Source organism: Tupaia chinensis, unplaced genomic scaffold (genome assembly GCF_000334495.1).
Source record: "Tupaia chinensis unplaced genomic scaffold, TupChi_1.0 Scaffold140874_1, whole genome shotgun sequence".
Lineage (NCBI taxonomy): Eukaryota > Metazoa > Chordata > Mammalia > Scandentia > Tupaiidae > Tupaia > Tupaia belangeri.
Window position 1 is genome coordinate 1655824 of NW_006200742.1, and position 17165 is coordinate 1672988.

Sequence of the window (17165 nt, forward strand, 5' to 3'; positions counted from 1 at the left end):
ATCTTGGGCACACACACACACACATGCCCTGCATGAGTTTAAGCCACCGGTTCTGGGATTCAAACCGCAATTGACTACATGGGAGTCCAGTAACATAGCCATTACACCAAGTACTGGTCCTGGAGTCAAGAATTCTCTTTCATTTGCCTGCTAGATGTTTTTAATTTAACATGAGATTTAAGAGTATGTGTATAGTCTGATTGAAACGATTTGGAAGAGAGAAAACAAAAGCTCAGGAGATAAAAGGATACTAATAGGATCAAAGTCTGATGCATGGATAGATAGATAAAATTAGAGGGGATGGCCTCACACAGGTGCAAGGACATGTCTTCAAGTGTAATAAGTGTACAGGTTTACTCTCCATGGTGCTGAATTAGATAATGATTTCAGAATTCTTAAGGATTAAGAAAACTCTAACAGCTCAGGGAATTTTTTTTTTAATGTACCTGCTTACAAATTAAAATTACACAAAGGACTGTTTATACCCAGAGAGTTCACATCTGCTATGAAATAAAACTGTAAGAGGCAAAGATAAAATGTATTTAGAAGAGGAATTATCTGGGATAAGCATCTTGATTCCAGAAATTCAAACACTCCACAATGACTTGAAAACCTATGAACAGGTATGTGTCCTTACAGAAGTCACTATCCAATGTAAATCACTGATTTATCTCCATTGTACAAATTTGCGTTATTACCGTACTCCTGGTGTGTTATAGTTAAAGTGTTTAATATAGCAACTTCCTTTATTTCACTAATTGTTTGAGGAATTGAAATAGCCATTCAGTTAAAGATTACTTAAATTTGCAAACCACTGCATGTATGAACAATTCACCAATGCACTGTGGAGAGCCGTTGAACTAATTGTTTATGACTGCAGCAATGTCTGAGTGCCTAAGACTATTGAAGCAAATTAGTATAGTTGGAGGTGGTTGGAGAAGAAAAACTTCACAAAATTAAAGTTTAAAATGTGAATTTATTATTTAATTTTTACAGAAATTTTAGGCAATAAATTGCAGATTGAAAGGGAACTATGGGGACCAGCAAATGGTGTAATGGTTATGTCACTGAATTACCATGTACTCAACCATGGTTTGAGTCCTGGACCCAGTGGCTTGAAACTCACACTGAGCATGTGTGCATGCATGCCCAAGGTCTTGAGGATAATGGAGGAGAGAGAATTGGGCATGACCATTCCCCCTGGGGGAAGGAGAGTGATTTCTAGCTTTTGGTCTCTGTGTCCCTCTGGCGAGTACACATGCCCTATAGAAAAAATAGTTCTTAAAAAGAGGGTGAACTATGTATGACTGACAATTAACACATATAGTGACTGTTTCAAAATCATAAACTCTCTTTCATGCAAAACAAGTTAAAATTTCACTGAAGGGACCAGCAGATTGTATAATGCTTCCATTAAACTCCCTCGTAGTTGAGGGTGGACTGAGTTCCCAACTGGTGACTTAAAACTCATGCCAAGTACATGTGTGTGCATGCCCAAAACCCCAAGAAGACAATGTAGAAGGGATTGCAGCAGTGGCCATCTCCCTTCAGGGGTGATTTATTGCTTTCTGTTTCTCTGTTTCTTTCTGTCTCTCTGGCAAGAGATGTGTCCTGTAGCAAAGCTCTCAAAAATATAAAATAAAATAAAATTTCACTGAAAACTAAGGTTGCAAAATATCTAAAAGCTGAGTTTTTTATGTTAATTGTTAAGTCTTTAGTTTCACCTTAGTTGAAGCCAATGCAATATGACTTCTAAGTCAAGAACAGAAGCTTCTTAATTTTGATAGCCTTCCTGTAAAATCCTTGAAATATATGATTTCATCCTAAATAGATTGCCTCAGGCTGCTCATGAACTGCTCATGAGGACCCTAAGAACAGAATTAGGAGTAATTAAACACAAGGTGGGCTTCTTTAAGGATTTTCTGCTTTCTATTTGCTGCTAAAGGAAAAAAAAAAATCCAAAATCAAAACTGTCCCAATTTCTTCACTCTTATCTTTTATTGCCAGAGGGTGTGTGCAGAGAAGGAAAAGAGAGAATGAATCACCCAGTGGTACTTGACCATGCCACAATCCCCTTTTGTTCATTCCTCATTCCCATCAATATCCTGGTGACACAGGAATGTGGGGGTGGGGGCAGTGGTGATCAGGCCCAACACCTGCAGCTGGACATGGGTTCCTGTCTCACTCTCACAAAGAATTAGAGAAATGGACGTGGAGAGGGAATAGCAGAGAGCTTATTGAAGAAGATGGAAGGAAGAACAGAGCTCTCAAGCAGGGATCCAGTCGCACATAATGATTAGCCAATGAAAAACTGAAGCAAAGTGTTTTTTATCTGGGTCAGAGGGGCTTTTGTCCTTTTGGTTTCTATTGAGGCTTGCTTGGTCTCTGAGAAGCTGACATGATGTGAGAAGAGAGAAATAGCTTGCAGAAAGACTGGTTACCATATTGAAAAGAAATGGCAACTCACCCACAAGCTTAGTGCCTGCAGGGAGTGAGTTGTCTGTAGGGAGAGCTGAGCAGCGGGGTGTAAAATCCTGCGTTCTTTGAGCCCAGATCTCTAAGAGTAGAATTCTGCCCTGAGTCACAGAATTAAAAACCACAAACACTTGTAAAGTAAAATAAGAGAAGTTTTCATAGGAAAGTGAAGATTTTTGATAGAAAAGAAGTACACCCCCACGCCTGAAAGGGATGTGCTGCTGCCAGAGAAGGACGACTGCAACGGGAATGGAGCTAGGTGTTACATTTATTCTAAGAGTTGGTAATGAATATTTAGCAGGGGACGCTTTGTCATATCTGGGTTCTTTGTTTGATATCTTGGTTTTTTCCTTGCACTCGCACATTTCTCTCACAGGTGAAGAATTTAATTATCTGCTCACACATGTGCAGTGAAGGTATGAGCAGCCACGTCTGGACAAGCTGCCCAATTAGTTTACTGCCCAAGTGGGAATCAGGATGTTGACTTAACATCACACCCTGTTGATGAATTTAACAGAAGATAACAATTTTCCCAGCCCCAGGAATGGATGGGAGGAAGGAGTTCTCCAATGGGTCTGATAATAACTCTTGTAAGTTGGGATTAATGTGGCAGATGTCCTTCCGCTATTATCGTAGGGCTGTCCACTCATTTCTAGCTAACTGCCTACCAGAATATCACCACTCATCTTCAAATTTATTTTAGGGTTACCAGGGAGGGGTCTCCTTATCCTGCAGATGCAAGAGTAAATTATTTCTCAACGTCTTCTGCTCTTCTGCTTAGCTGTCATTATCTCAAGTAAGCTGTAAACAGCTCTGGACGTAAGCAGTACTCTGTGAATAAGCAGTGAGAACAGTGCATGATTTTTATTAAAAGCTTGAGCAGAGTGACTGCATCTGATAAGCTGGCTCAATCTTAATATATATGTGTGTGTGTATTTCCTGGCATAGTGACTCCTCCTTGGGGTCCCTGCCCTAGTTACCTGTTCACTGGGTCTAGCTCCTGTCTAACTGGACATGAACACATACATATTCAGCCTGTTTCTCAAGTTGTCAGGGTTGGAATTTGAACCGTGGTCAGCCACATGGGATTCAGTTCTCTCTACACAGCACTTAACCACGTCACTATAGGGCTTGCACGGTCCCAGTATATTTTATCTGGTATAGGAATGTCTTAATGAACTGAAGCCATCACACTGAGAGAGAAATGAGCACATTTAAGAGACAGAGTAAGATACCATTACAATAAATAGAACAACGTCAGAAAAGAGAAAGTGCCAGATGAACAGACCAGAAGCAGATAAGAAATGAGGTAAGTTTCATTAACTTTGGTAAACATTTATGGAATCCCAATGATGGACCAGACATGGTTCATAAACAGTTAGGAAAGGAGTGCAAGGCAGGGGAGACACCAAAGCATATAGTGTTAACGTAATACAATGGTGAGGCCACATGCATGTGGAATTGCACGGCTGTCCAAGGGAGGAGCGTGTAACTAAGTCTGGTACACCAGAGTGGGTGTGCCGGAAGGTGCGTTGCCCGAGATGTATCTCAAAGGGATGGGTAGGCACAAATGAGATACAACAGAAGGTAAAGCAAGGCAGAGCACAGGTCCGAGGGCCTCAAAGAGTCAATAGGAAACGTACAAACAGGATTGCTAGAGTGGTTAGCAGCCAGGTCATGGAGAACCTTGTTTGCTAAGCCTGATCTTGATCCTGAAAGTCATGGAAATTCCTTTCAGATTTTTGAATATTTGAATCCCTTCAAATCCCTTGATTAGAAGAGATCAAGATTGGGGACAAAGAAATCAGTGAAGGGAATGAAAGGATACATGAGAAGGAAGGACTATGTAGAAAAAACCATTGAGAAGTTAATGGGGTTTAACAGTTTTATGGAAATACGAGGAGACTTCAAGAATTTCATAAAAAAAAATAGAATGAAAGGGAAGTTTATTTTGATACAAACAAAATATTAGAAGGTTTACATATTTTTGCATAATGTGCATATTCCAGGAACTTTTTGAAGACTATCATACAGGCAATTCTAGGGTAAGATGGGTAAGGCAGGGAAATGGTCAGTAAAAGAAATGTAACACAAATGAAACATGCCATGATCAAGAGACCTGATGGGTAAAGCAGATTTCAACCCTCACCTCAGCCATGGAAATTCTGAAATGGTTTTCCAACAAGCAGAAGTACACACAAAGGTGATCCTAGAAGACTGTGAATAGAGTCTAAAGCAGATATACAGGCAGCTTGGACCATTAGAAAGCATCTACGTCATTTTATTCATGGAAACATCAGAAGAATATAAAATGTGTATCTTGGAGTATCCAAAAATAAAATGAAATAAACCTACTAACATTATCGGTGTATTAGTAGTTACCACAGCTACATCCATATCTATAGACTGTAGAAAAAAATCTGTAAACTCTCATATAAAGTAGTTCATCCTCTGGCCAACAAATAGCATAAAAGCAAACTGCTAATCTCCACATTCAGCTTTTGCTATCATAAAACTCAGTGGAACATATTTGACAACCAATTCCAATTTTTCCTCACCAATGAAACCCAATATTTGGGCTTCAACTCCCCCTTAAAGCTTTTGCACTAACCTTTGGTTACCTTGAGGCAGCTAATTAATTAAAGCCATTTAGGAAATTGTTAATTGAAAAAAGAGTTTTTAGGGTCAGGATTTTGATGGTTTTGAATGGTATTAGGTATATTAATCATTGAAATATATTGGATAATCCATTTTCCATTGCTATTCAAATATGGTAAATCCCTATGAAGGGAAATCTCTAAAAATATTTAAGCCAATATTTCATGAGATCCCATTTATGAAAAATATCTTTCTGGGCTGTAAAAAGACCCAGTGCTTTGCTAGGGAGATAGAACTGAAATAGAAGAGCTTATTATATAATGCAAAATCTACTCCTCGCTGGAAAGCTTTAAAAGATATAGCTCCGACATATTTTTTCAGCTGTCCTGGATAGCAGGACACATGAAATCTTTCCTTTTTCTAATTGCAAAATGCCTGCATCTGTGCCCTCATGCAAAATGACTACATTCTGCTCCTGTAGTTATCATAAAGCCAAGTCCTAGTGATTAGAGAGCACTGCCCACCTTACAGCCGTTAAGACCAGCTCTCTACTGGGAAAGCAAACTCTCAAAGGCTGAGATCAAATCCTTTTAATGGGCTTTCATCTTGCCTGGGAGAAGGAGATCTATTCCAAGCATAAACACAACCTTCCAGAGATAGTCTTTTTATGTTGCTCTTAAATGTCTAATAGTTGTTCCACACAGCTGTGAACTTGTGAACCCAGAAGGAATTTAAGAGTATTTATTAGTGTAGTATAGTATATATACATAAGCATACACACACACACACACACACACACATCTAGGCAGGCATAGACACTGCACTATTATTGCTGTAAAACCTGCCTGTATTACACCTTTAGTCTCTAATTTTTTTTTAAATTTACAACTGAAAAATGACTACCAAATGGACAATTGCGACTCCATAAAATCAATAACTATCCACTTAAACATAAAAACATTTAGGAACCAAATGACATAATATTTTATAGTGCTGAATTTTGTTAGTTAGGAAAGTATTTTATTGGCTTTATTTAAGCACTTGCATAATAAACTTATCTCACAATAACATACATTCTTAACAAGGTTGATTTATTCTAAAAGCACCTCAATCTTAAAAGTGTTGGTTGAAATCTCTTGTTAACCCTTGAGTACTAGGGATTTCATAACATCCCAAACAAGTATTTAAACTTTCATAAGTACCTAAAGACAAATCTCTAATTATGTAGTATAGAAGGTATTAAAAAGGTCTGTAAAGCTAGAATTTTTAAATACATCCTAATATAAAAGATAAATGAGGATTTGGCAAGGTAAGTAAAATACATAGTAAATCCTTTTGTATGACTAAATATTTGGTAAATTGGAGAGAAGATGGTTTACTATACCTTTTTATACATTTAGATTTTGTGTAGAAGTTTCCTTAAACTGGAGCAGATTTTCATACCTTCTTGTTAAAGGAAAAATCAATTCTAGTTGCATGAGTGGGACTTTGACAATATAGCCCAATCTTTGTAACACTGCCTAGGTTGCTTTTAAAAGAAAGAAAAATCATTTCCTCTGCCTAGCCACAGTGGCATAGGCAGTGGGTGCCACTCTACAGTGCCAGAGCCACATGGAAGTCTGTGTTTCAAATCCTGGGTCAACCAGAAACGCACTAGGCACACAGTTGATCCTGACTAGAGTGAAGCTGAACTTGGGGATCCGGGAGACAGGTGGAGAGGGAGGCTGCAGTGGGATGAGACTCTGTAGAAGACACCTGTATCTCTCTCCATACAGACAGAAATTTCATGATAGAAATAAAATAAACTAACTTAAAAATAAATTACTTCCATGGTGAGTGACCACATGCCCATTCTTTTTCTTTCTTTGGCCATCTAATTTTCCATTGATCAAGAAGAATTTTTACCTATAAATAGAGCTCACTTTATCCAATATATGCAAGAAAAGAACATATTAAACATTATAAAATTGCTCCTAAAATATCTGGGAAGGTTAGAGATCTCTGGTAGGCAGACCTCACAACCAGGAAAAGTAGTCGAATTACCCCAAAAGAATGTTGCAGTAAAGGTGCCACTGTAGTCACCACAGCCCCGAAGTCTGTACTGCCCACACAAAGCAGGGGACTGTGACCCCAGGTGTCTGACTTCTGTGACTTTGGAGAGCTCATCATCTCTCCATTACTCTCACCCAAATTAATCTCGACGACGTGAGCTCCTCAGATTACTCTCTTCTGAACTGAATCCCAAGTGGGATCCCTCCAACCTGCATTCTAGCTTTAATGGAAAATTATAAAAATGATATAAAGTGAGAGGATTTTAGGTGCAGTATTCAGAAGGGGCCAGGAAGACCATAAACAAGACAAATGTTCACTCGGTCTTTGCCTAGAATCAATATACTCCATTTTCCCATGCCTTTACTTCCAAATAGTAATAACCACACAACAGACATTTGGATCTAATATAGCGCTACTACTCTTTTTAAAAATGAAAATGCAGGGGCCAAACTTGGCACAGAAGTAAGACACAACTCTCTGAGAGGAGACCCACATAGGAAGGTTGCCAGTCCACTTCCAAAGACCTCCCTGAGTATGCTGGGCACTCATGTGCACATGATCCAACTGGCTAATGCTGGGGGTGGATCACAGCATCACACTTTATTATGGGTTCTCTTACTCTCTCTTACCTTTTCCCCAACTGGTGTAATAAATAAGTAAAGCTTTAAAAAAGAAAAGAAAGTATGTTATCTCCCCAAAAGAGGGACAACTCAGCAAGTCATTGGTTGCTACATCTGTAAGAGCTCCATGTCCAAAACAAATCAACCCCATTTCTTTTTTTTTTTTTGGAGAGGTTTTTGCTATAGGGCATGTGCGCTTGACAGAAAGACAGAGAGATAGAAAGCGAGAAATCGGTGGGGATGGACACACTGCAATCCCTTCTCCTCCATTCTCTCGGGATCTTGGACATGCACGCACACGTGCCCGGCATGAGTTTAAGCCACCGGGTCTAGGACTTGAACTGTGGTCAGCTACATGGGAGCTCAGCGACATAGCCATTACGCTAACTGCTGGTCCCACAAACCCATTTCTAATTCTTTGGATTTATTTTCCTACAGAATGTCAAAGAATTTATATCATCTTTACTTCTGTTAGCAGAGGACATCTGATAGCTGATTTTCCTCCAGTTAACTAAGTGAGTAATTTGAACTGTTCTCAGATGCTTTAAATACATCACTAAATGTAGAGTATGTGTTAAGTGTTCCAATGCAATAAAGTAAACTTTATCTAAAATTGTGAACTTTTCCCATCTTATCTAGCATCTCCAGAATCTATTACGACATATAATTTTCATACTTTTCCTGTTGTAGACTAGAAAATATTATGATTCTTTGGCCCAGAAGGTTTCTTCTAGTGTTGACATTAATATTGGTTCAATGGGACAAAGTGGCATATAGTTGTCATCACCAACTGAAGGCAATGAATATAAAGGGAGATAGCCCAACAAGAATGGAGAATCTCTGGTGAATTCATTACTTTGATGACGAGTAGTTATGATGTCTTCAAGCAAAGGAGATACCACTGTAAAAGGGTGGAGGGAGGGGTGCTTCCACTAGCAAAGGAGGATCAGGAGGGTAACAAGTAGTAGGTACTCAGAGCCATTCAAATTTCTTATATGGTTCCATTTCAACTCCCAGCATTCTCCATTTGCTGTTCAATTGTATTTTTAAAGAATTATCTAGGGACCAGCAGTTAATGTAATGGCTATGTCGCTGGACTCCCACGTAGTCGACCGTGGTTCAAATCCCGGACCTGGTGGCTTAAACTCACGCTGGGTGCATGTGCGTGCGTGCCCAAGACCCCAAGAAGAGAATGGAGGAGAAGGGATTGTGGCGTGGCCATCCCCCCCGGGGGGTGATTTCTCACTTTCTATCTCTCTGTCTCTCACTGTCTGGAGAGCACGCGTGCCCTATAGCAAAAACCTCTCCAATAAAAAAGAAAGAAAAAAAAAGAATTATCTATTTATTTTTATTCATTATTATTATTTATTTTTTAATTTGACCAGAGAAAGGCAGAGAGAGAGAGAGAGACAAAGGGAAAGAAAGAAAGCAAGACACCAGATCTGGGATTCGAACCCTGGTCAGCCATGTGGGAATTCAACGCCTTAACCACCATACTACCTGCCAGCCCCGTCTCATCATTTTGATTTTAAAAAAATATCCAATAAATCTATAAGTTTAATTATGATATAATTTAACAATCAAAATTAAATTATTATTTTTATTTCACTCTTTTTCAGTTCTAGAGTTGTAGTAGTAAAGATATTCTGTAAGCACAAGTAAAGGAGTTCAGTGTCTGACCATGACCATGTTGAGAATTTAACGCTTTGAACAATGCTATTCTGTCATTAAATTCTGTAGCAGAATTGTACATCCTTTCCATGGACTTGGTATGCCACGTGCTCTTCAGCATTAGGGATTGCTTGGTGCTTCATAGCTTTGCTTTCCATGGTTACACAATTCAGACAGTCATAGGTTATAATTAATTCTTCCACCATGACCAGAATCCTGGACTCTGATATTAACTAGCTCTTCCTTGCTTCCTAGATTAGTCTATACAGATACTCATTTCCTCGATAATCTGTTGTTTGTCACTGTTTTTGTTATCCAATTTCGTAAGACTCTTATGTTCTTAATAGTAAACAGCATTCACTCCATCTCATTTAAGCAGAGCAGAACCAATTAAAGCATATTAGAAAGTTCACAGAATTTCTAGAAGAGCCAGTGAGTGAGGCTATAGGCTGTGCAACTAGGAGAAATGTCCAAATCACACTGACAAACTATTCTCCGCCCAATACCTCCACTGACAAATTTAGGCATGTTTTATACAAAAGGCACTAAACCTAGTACCTATACCGCTAGACCTATAAAAGCTGTGTGTTTCTTCACAATATTTGACCATTCTCATCAGCAAAATGTATTCTGTGTTGAACCTCATTTACATTCACTATTTTTTTCTAAAATACATAGCTTGGGGTCCTTTATAAAAAGATTACAAAATGTGACCAGCAGACGGTACAATGGTTATGTCACTGGACTCACACATAATTGACCGTTGTTTGAGTCCCAGCCCTGGTGGCTTAAAACTTATGCTAGGTGCATGTGCATTTATGACCTTTATCCTGAGAGGATAATGGAGAAGGGATTGCAGTGTGAACATCCTACAGGGAGGTGATTTCTCACTTTCAGTCTCTCTGTTACTCTCTCTCTCCAGCAAGCACATATGCCCTATAACAAAAATCTATCTCTAAAAGAAACAAAATTATAAACTTTCAAATGTAAAAAGACTAACTAAGAGCTGAAGCAATATCAAATCTTTCTTTTTATGGAAAACAATATTTTCTTAAATTATTATCTCTTCAATACCTTTTTACCACTTCTCTGGACACATACTCTTGATTACCTCTTCTTTTGAAAATGATTGGGTAATGTGATTTTCTATACAAAGAATACAAAGATAATTTAGTCTTTTCTCTGGGATGGTTAACATCTGTGGAGTTTTTAACACTGATATTTTTTAAAAGTTTCAGCTTCCCATTTTATTTTTAGTAATGTCATGTACATTTTTAGGTTGGTTTGATTTTTATTAAGAATTATTTATTCAGTTTTATTTATTATTATGTTTTAATTTTGACCAGAGAGAAACAGAGACAGAAAGAAAAGATAACGTGAGAAAGCAAGTTGTCAGGTCTAGGACTCAAACCATGTTCAGCAGTGTGGGCGTCCAGTGCCTTAACCACTGAGCCATCTGCTGGCCCCTTCAGCAACCTAATTTTAAGTTTTGATTTTAAATTAAAGAAAATCTCTATCAAGTTTCTTCCATACATAAGCCATAAGACTTAGAAGACTTTCCACAGATTAACTTTGGCCCTGAAAATTATGAAGTTTGTTTCCCCTGTAGCAATGACGTAGCCCAGTGCCGAGTGCCATAGGTTTGGTTTATTAGGCAGTCTGACCTCTGGCCTTGAACTCTATGTCATTTGCCAGGTGAAATGAAATGGTTCTATGAATCATGGGAAAATTCCTAGAAGCTATTCCTGCCCTGGCATAATTAACAATAAATTAATCGTAGACATAAACAAATCCCATTAAAAACATATTTAACATATTCAATTAAACTTCCCCTTAGCAGTTCTTCAAACTGCTCACAGCTGCTCCAGTCACCCAGCACACAGGAAGTATGACAGAGGGAGGCTCAAGTGAGAAGGTAGAGAGTCGTGTTCACCAAGAACAGTTACAACATCCTACTTTGCAAGTTTTCAGTGTCTGTGTGGCTAGGGCTACCTCTGCCCCAGTCAGGGCCTTTTTCAGGACCTATGGAATTGTGAGAATCTATTAATTTCATGGTAAATCAGCCGCTGGCCATATGTCTCCAGCTGTGAGAGAGACTGAGAAAGCAATTTTCTGATTTCTACTTAAGTAGCTGGGTTGTGTACGGTAAAAAATTCTCCAAACCTAAAATGAGTTATTTTAAAGGTGTTTGGCAGTCAGAAGGTAGAGTTGGAGAGTTTCTAAGGTCACCTTCTTTTCTGATAGCAGTTGAAAGTTTGGGGGTTTCTAAAACCAACCTCAGATTCAATGATTTACTAGGACAAAGAATTTGTTGAAGGCCAGCATATTCACGGTTGTGGTTTATTACAGTGAAAGCATACAGATTAAAATCACCCAAGGGGTTGGGACTAGCAGATGGCATAATGGTTTTGGTGGACTCCCACGGGGTCAATTGTGGTTGGAATCCTAGACCAGGCAGTTTAAAACTCATGCTGGGTGCACATGTGCGCATGCCCAAAATCTTGAAAGGAGAATGGAGAAGGAATTATGGTGTAGCCATGCCCTCTAGGGGGTGATTTTTTGCTTTCTATCTCTCTCTGTCTCTCTGACGAGCACATGCTCCCTATAGAAAAAGTCTCTCTTAAAAAAATCAGCCAAGGGAAGAGGTCCATGAAGCATAGTCCAGAATAATTCCAATCACAAAGCTTCCAGTTGTCCTCTCCTGGTGGCAGAATGGAGAAGGAATTACGGTGTAGCCATGCCCTCTAGGGGGTGATTTTTTGCTTTCTATCTCTCTCTGTCTCTCTGACGAGCACATGCTCCCTATAGAAAAAGTCTCTCTTAAAAAAATCAGCCAAGGGAAGAGGTCCATGAAGCATAGTCCAGAATAATTCCAATCACAAAGCTTCCAGTTGTCCTCTCCTGGTGGAGTCATGGACAGTGCCAACTTACCCCAGAAAAGATGTCTGACAGGGCATATGGATTTCCACCACCCAGTGGAGCTCTCCAAGCCTTGGAGTCCAGAGTTTTTATTGCAGCTCGATCATGTAGACATTATTGACTGCCAGCATGGCTGACCCATGCCCGAAGTTTCCACTGTAAATCACATTGTCAGCATTGAGTATCTGATGTGGGTCTAGGTCCTCAGGTAAATGAAGACGCTCTCATCAAGCAGAATATTTCTAAAGTTCAATGATTGCCCCTCAGGAGCTCAAGACAAAGGATAGCCCTCCGTTTGGGTAAGATGACATCTTTACTATAGTCTAATCCAGTATCATACTTGTACTATCACACTGCAAAGAAGGCATGGATTAGCAGGGAAGTCCCGAGCTTGCAATTTGTGAACTTAGTTTCTGTACTCATTTCTGTTACCTACTTGTGTCATTTCAATCATTTAAGTTCATCGCCTTAACTAGATATGATTAATGCTAAATGTAATGCACAGATTTAAAAACTACTAGTAAAAAAAAAAAGAAGAAACATTTCCTTAAAGAGTTTGCATTGAGTTGCTGAAATGGAATTATCTATATTTCTGCAATGATTATGGATCACACATTTTACGAGATATTGTTTGTAACAGATATTCTTTTTAAATTTACCTTTTTATTTTGGAAATTTTACAAAATATGCTGAACAATCACATAATAAACCTCCACTATTCATTAATGAATTTCAGCAATTATCAGTCATGACCAATTTTTTTCATCTAAATTACCTACTTATCTACTTCCTCCTTCATATTATTTTTGAAAGAAAGCCAGACGCTATGTCATTTCATCCTTAAATATCTTAGCAGTTATCTCTTTTTTTAAAAGTAATTATGCAACCATTTTCCTGGATTTTTTTTGAAGAGATTTTTGCTCTAGGGCATGGAGTGCTCCCCAGAAAGACAGAGAGAGACAGAGAGACAGAAAGCAAGAAATCACCCCCCCACCCCCAGGGAAGATGGTCATGCCACAATCCCTTCCTTCTCCATTCTTCTCTTGGGATCTTGGGCACGCACGCACACTCACCCAGCGTGAATTTAAGCCACTGGGTTGGGGACTCAGACTACATGGGAGTGCAGCGACATAACCATTATGCCAACTGCTGGTCCCTATTTTCCTGCTTTTAAAAGAAACAATAAATCCTTCACAGATTGAAGTATCAAAACAATTTCCAAATTTTTCTAATAATTTTTTTTATACCCTGCCTGTTCCAGTCAGGATCCAAACAAAGAACATATTTCTAGAAAATGGTTTAAGTACTGTCCCCTTAGGTACTTCAATCTGTCAGGATCTTGGGAGAAAAATATCAGGAACTCAAACTTAAAAAAAAAAAAAAAAGTGGTGGTAATCCCGTGTGACTGGGGAGAAGACTACAGATTTTTTAAGTGAAAACTTTAGAAATGGGAGTTTACAAAAATGTCTGGAGATTCACTTCTCAGTCTTTTGACCAAGATCAAGTGTGAACTGCCTAGATAGAAAAGTTGAAATTATGTGTAGTGATTTGGTCTTCCTCTCTGCTTGTCAGAACACTGGTGTCCTGAAGTAGCTTTTCTATTCAATGAGGTGGCAAAGATGGCCATGGCAGCTCCAGGCTCTGTACATGCTTAGAGAGCACGATCTCAGACAAAGACCGTTTCTTTTTCTTGCTTTAGAACAGGGGGTCCCCAGGCACCCCTGGCCACTGATGGGTAGCTGTTAGGAACCTGGCCACAGAGTAGGAGGTAAGCAGTGGGAAAGGAAGTGAAGCTTCTTCCTTATTTACAGCCACCACTGGAGCTCCGCCTCCTGTGGGAACTGCATGGGAGGGGTCTAGGCCTTGCGCTCCTTAGGAGAATCTCTGCCTGATGGTCTGAGCTGGAGCTGAGGCAGTGATGCTAGTGTTGGCGAGTGGCTGCAAATACTTCATTATGATGAGTTGTGTAATTATTCAATTAAATATTATGATATAATAAAAACAAAAATAAAGTGCACAATAAGTGTAAATGCACTTGAATCACCCTGAAACATTCCTCACTTTCCCCAGTCCGTGGAAAACTTGTCTTCCATGAAACCAGTCCCTGGTGCCAAAAAGGTAGGGGGCCGCTCCTCTACAGAACAGCCCAGAATGATGCCAGCATGACCCCTATGGCAGATATACAGACCGTTCTAGTTGGCCAGCCCTGGACATAGGCTCAACCAGAAATCTGGTGCTAGGAACAAATGCTGAAGTTCCAAAGTGAAATATAAAATGGAAAATGAAGGAGAAATAACTCTCTAGTTAATGACAGATGCAAAAATAAAACTCTGTATCAGGACACAAGTAATATGACTTCTGTATAAGAGATCCTGAATTTGGGTTCTGAATGGATGTTCTATTGGTCAATAGGATTGTTACTTTAGTAGTAGGGACTGATTGTGCCACAGCAATTAAGGTAATGATTCTGACCTTAAAAATCTCATTTATACTCAGCCTTGTGCTGCTGGTTTGTGACTCAACAATTTCTCCTTTGCCTACTGCCTCCCTGTGAGTTTCTGCCAATGCACAGAGACTGCAAAGTCAAAACGACAGAAGGGGCCTGCTCCTGCCTGTTAGGTTCATGTTTCCTGTTTTTCCTGGGCAGCATCTTTGTCACCCAGCATCCAGCGGTACACCCCAGTAACAGCAGGTGTCTCCACTTGGCAGTTTTCTCAGCACTCACGAATGCAGCCTCATCTACTGAGCTCCTGTCATTTCCCTCCCAAGGTCTTGACAGTATTGAATTACTAACTCTCTTTACCCTTCTTATTTTAAGTTTCAGGTCCTCAATAGAGAACTGAGCTGCAGCTCCTGGGCTCCTGTTCTCCAGCTATCTGAGTCGTCATCATTCCAGAAGCACTTTCTGCTCGCCCATTGTTACCTGCAGTTGCTCTCTCTGTAATACTTTAGAGTTATGTGTTTGACTTTTTAGTTCTCTAAAATTTTGTTAACTATTCTTTATACAAAATTCTCTTCTAGAATAACCTCAGTGGTAGCTATTTCCTGCACTTACTATCATCACTTGTGTTGTTTTCAGTAAGCCAATAACTGGTTAACAGATTATTTTTTATAATTCAGTTCTCTCTGGAAAATTCCTGGTTTGGGGGCCAGAATGTGGGGCAGCAGTAAAATGCAAAGCTTTGTGAAGATAGCCTACACTGAAGGGTCCAGTTTTGCGTCCAGACACATCCGTGAGTACAACAGGTAGACACGAGCCCAACACCTGGGCTGACTGAGGCTCAGGCTCAGGCCTCAAGACCTTGGGGTTATTGTCTCTCCCTGTCCTTCCATCTCTCATTCATGGAACAAAGAAATAAATTAACAATGTATCTGGTATTATTTCTAAGTGCTGTCTGGACTCTGATTGATACAGTGTTTTTATAACCTCAAAGTAACTACATTAAAGTAACAAAGTTGCAAAGTTATTCTTCTTACCCATTTTTTAGTGTCAACCAGGTTACTTAGTGTCAATGAGAAGTATCTTTTTAACTTGTATTCAAATCTGTCTTGGTTCCCTAGACCTCACTCTATTCGGTTTTCATGCTCATTGTTCATTATCTAGTTGACAAAATTGTACTGGGATGAAAACCAGAGGATGGGATCCTACAAAAACAGATCGGCCCAGCGCTGTGGCACAATCTGGAGCATACTGACCTGCAATGCAGAAGGCCACACAGTCAACCATGGATTCAGATCCATTGATTGATTGCTTTGACATGTTAGGCATATGGGTATGTGCCCAAGATACTGAGGAGCTGGAAGCCTGGGGAAGGGGATTCATAGGGTGATGAGATTCTGTTCAGGGTATTTCTCTCTCCTCTCCTCTCCTCTCCTCTCCTCTCCTCTCCTCTCCTTTCCTCTCTTCTCTTCTCTTCTTCTTCTTTTCCTTCTCTCTCTCTCTCTCTTTCCTCTCTTCTCTTCTTCTTTTCCTTCTCTCTCTCTCTCTCTCTCTCTCTCTCTCTCTCATGCACACATGGTCTCTGTCATTAATTTATAAATATGAATAAATGAATATGACAAAACTTTTATACACACAAAAAAAAATGTTCGAAGTAGACACATAAGCAAATAATGGCCTTCTAGAGTAATTGCTGCTTGTGGCTAATCCTGGAGACTGCACAGAGCAAAGAAAGTTCAGGTCCCTAACAAAGCCTTAGTCTATGAATTGGTTTCCATTCTCTACCCAACAAGGTTAGGGTTACTATGTATCTAACTCCTGCTTTCACTTCACCCTTCTTGTTGATAGTTTCAACCCTTACTTACTTGTCCCTGCCATAAGAAACATTATTGATACATGTTGCTGGTTTGCTTTTTTTTGAGCGAGTGTAGTACTTTGGCTGAAATGGAGAGCTTCCAGGTTAGACCGCTTGATCCTACCCTGCCCTGTCCCTTACACAAGTTATCTAAGCGCTCTGTGAAATTACTGGTATGGTTTCTGTAGTTGATGCACTTGCTATTTCCATAATACTTCAGAGTTATTGAGAGGAAAATGAGCAGTCTCTAAGCATCTACAACAGTACCTGGAACCAAGCAAGGGTTTCACGTCAGCTATTATTCTCACCATACTTTTCCTTTGATTCACTTTTCCTTTTATTTCCTAATGGTTTATATATATGTATATGGCACCCTGTATATACAGACTGCAGACTTGATCCGTCTTGTCTAGTTTACCAGACACATTTCCCTTATTAAACAATATATATATATATATACACATATATATATATGTATATATACACATATGTGTATATATACATATATACACATATATATACATATATGTGTGTG